The sequence below is a fragment of the Haemaphysalis longicornis genome, unplaced genomic scaffold (genome assembly GCF_048455015.1).
Source record: "Haemaphysalis longicornis isolate Haplotype H1 unplaced genomic scaffold, Haemaphysalis longicornis Haplotype H1 scaffold_2, whole genome shotgun sequence".
In the NCBI taxonomy this organism is placed as follows: Eukaryota; Metazoa; Arthropoda; class Arachnida; order Ixodida; family Ixodidae; genus Haemaphysalis; species Haemaphysalis longicornis.
The window spans coordinates 169,349,586-169,352,874 of record NW_027526295.1 but is presented as its reverse complement, the minus strand read 5'-3'; the positions used below and the strand labels follow the sequence as shown (position 1 = coordinate 169,352,874).

Here is a 3,289-nt window from a genome sequence, read left to right as displayed (position 1 = left end):
TTTCAAAATTAAAGCAGACCTATCAACGGTAACCTTATTTATTTTTTTCTCAGTTTTTAGGGTAGAACGTTAAACAAGCTGTATGTTTTTGCGAAACATTTTTTCCTGTTACTAACAGCACCAAAACTGTGCGGAAAAGCTTTCACAAGAACTGGGCTTACTAACTGTTGCTGATGGGCGGAATTTCTTAACTGCAGCTGAAGCGACAATGAAGGCGTCTATTGTCCTGCCTGTGCTCGCCCTGGCTTCTGTTGCATGTAAGTCAAGAGGGAAACAGTGCTTTGATTGATGGATTGTAGGGTTTAACCAGATTTCAAAAATTTGATGGACACATTAACCTAATCTTGAAGAAAGTTTCATAATGCGTTCGGGTACTAATAAAAGCTGGTCACTACTTCGAGAAACGGATCCTAATCACCTTGTACTATGCTTTTTTGCAAAGTCACCTAAACTATTGTATCGGGTCATGGGGTCTGACTTGCAACTCCCATAAAGCCCCATTACAGCAAATTCAAAACCGTATACTGCGTATAATCACCTTTAGTCATTTTGATGCTCCCATTGCCACCCTTTTTCTTGATCTTAAAGTTTTTCCGGTTAATGACACCATCGCATTTAACGTTGGCACAACTGCCTTTTACCCTTTCAATGAGCCCGATCTTCTCTACATTATTGGCAGAACTAAACGAGAAAACACTAACCAAACTTGGTTTTCATTCCAAAATCACATTTTACTTCCAAATGTACGCATGAACTACGGTAACAGACATTCGCTGTTACTTCAATCAAAATATGGAACGAGCTACCTTACACGGTTAAAATACAAGCATGTCCATCAACGTTTAAACATTCCCTTCGATCATTTTTGACAAACCATCACACAGACTTTTGACGTGCACATCACCATTTCGTCTAGTGTAGTCTTTGTGTCATTTGTAGGATGCTTTATTTTGTTTAAATATTGCCGTGTTAGTTGTTTCAATGGGGTGTATTTTATTTGTTCAGTATGTTCCTTACTGATTGCTAAAATGTGAATCTTATATTCCCTCTTTACGCGTAGTCTCGTTAATTCTTTGTTTAAGATAGGTAATGAAAAATTAGGTATCATTCCTGCTAGCATCTGCAATTAAGCTATTTCTGTGTATGCTATCAATAACAAGGAGTCTCACTACAGTTTATTACTATGGGACCCCTGTCTGTATTGACTCTATTCTAGCGGTGTACCCGTCTGTGACAACACAAATAATGTTATATTCTATTCTATTCTATCCTAACGCACCGACGCAACACAGAAGATGAGGCACGCTGTATTGTGGGGTTCCGGATTAATGGTGACCGTCTGGGGATCTTTAACGTGCGCCGAAATCTCGTACACACGGGCGTTTTTTCCTTTTCGCCTCCACCAGAAAAGCGGCCGCCGCGGCCGGGAATCGAACCCGCGTCCTCGAAACAGCGCTTAGCGTAGGATAGGTTGGTGTGGCAATGCATAAAGAAGAATAAGAGTATGTGCCGAAACCGCACATGATTCGCACAAGCTGCGAATAATTGATGTCAAGAGCACAAAAAGCGACGTGAGTTACGAAATGAATTTCTGAGGTCTCTGCGCTGCTACAGCCCTACAGCATGCCTTTTTTTAATTAGTCTCCTGCTGAATATTTCTGTTGTACCGCGAAGTGAAATATACAGGAATGAATTTGATAGTACTTCGGGCCGAAGCGAAGTGTATTCCTTAGTTAAATAACCCCAATATCCTCTAACATCCGATAACTTCCACCAATAACTCATTTCTCTGTCATTTGTTTCTTTCCGGGTAACAACACCATCCTGCAGTTGCAGCCAGTGTGTAAGTATTACATGTATAAGTATGTTGTTTTTCTGGTAAGTGGCGTAGATGTTGATGTGGAAATTGTTTCTTTTACTCCAGAAATCCAGAAAACACGGGTACCCAGACCGTCGTCTCTGAAGATGGTAAGCTACAGTAAACCTTTTATGTACTCCTTGACAAAAAAAACTTTCATATGACTTCCCTGTATTAAATTCGACCAGGGGTTCTAGCAATTTTCCGGTATGATGACGACAGGTCATTCGGTTCATAGTTAAAATATTTAAACACTGCCATACTTAGCCAAGGTCTCTTTAATAATTCGTCCGCCTACATTTTTTAACAGAATGCTAAAGTGAATCCAGTGGGTTAACTAGTGCTGTCTCAACTGTTTTATTACATAGCGCGCGTAACATGCGCTGATAGTTTCCTTCTTTCACCCTTCTTAAAGTTATTATCGTTGCACTACTCCTAACAAGGTTTTTGCGACAGTGGTTTTACCTCTTTGTGTCGTGCATAAACCACACATGAATTACTCTTTTTGAGAACAGCTTTTCGTTAGTTAAAGTTACTACTTGAATGAATTGGTTGGTGAGATTGGCGCCTATTTATGGTGACATATATTCAGAAGGCAATGTGGTATTCCGGTGTTAGAACTGGTATTAACGTTATTGTGCTGGAACACTTTGCATCGGACACAACCTCATGACACAATACCTGCATTTTACTGCTGTGGATTATACTCACGAATGAAAACAAGCATTTGTTATAACTGAACCATATAGTTTTATAGTATGGCCTGGAAAGGCAATATACGAGTTTTCTTGAGTAGCAGTATGAGCAATTTATTGTGTGAGGTGCGAAACTAGTGCCGATTATTGTGCCATTTCTTTCTTTCCTTCGAACACAGATGAAGAGACATCGAAAAAAGCCGGAAGACAGCTCGAAACACTCGGCCTTGTTCTCCAAGAAAAATACGCTTTCACTAATACCAATGAAGGTTTGGTGGATCTCGTGGACGCCCTCAAGCACTTGGAGAACTCCGAAAACAAGCTCGACGACAAAACGTCAGAATACTTCTGGAAGAAGATCCGAAAAGTCGTGGAGAACGTCGCAAAAGTGGTGGTGGTGAACAAGGTTGCTGGAGCAGTTGTTGGAACTATCGGCTAAGGTATTCTGAAGAAGATACTTCACTTCGTCACCATTCAACGTACGGGTGCGAAATAAAAGCATACAGAGCCTTTACTTTCATTTTTCTCCATTCATTTTATTCCCCGGAAAATACTCGCTGAAATACGGGATCGGAAGAAAAAAGTTTGTATCGGAGGCCCAAAGTTGAACACGCATTTATCGCTGCAGTCGCCATCTCTCTGTGGAGATGCTCACGTGACAGTAAAATACCACAGTGTGTGGCGAGATTTCAATATCGACGTCATGAAAGAAATAAACTTGTGGTTCTTCATACGC

The 3,289-nt window shown here is 40.7% G+C and overlaps 1 long non-coding RNA gene across 1 annotated transcript; it reads left to right on the top strand.

The window, feature by feature from the left end:
* The first annotated feature begins 1,482 nt into the window (after positions 1-1,482).
* On the top strand, positions 1,483-3,065 carry LOC144169482 (uncharacterized). The gene is made up of 2 exons (XR_013322453.1): positions 1,483-1,968; positions 2,733-3,065. It is a non-coding gene; the product is annotated as an uncharacterized LOC144169482 (long non-coding RNA).
* The last annotated feature ends 224 nt before the right edge of the window (positions 3,066-3,289 follow it).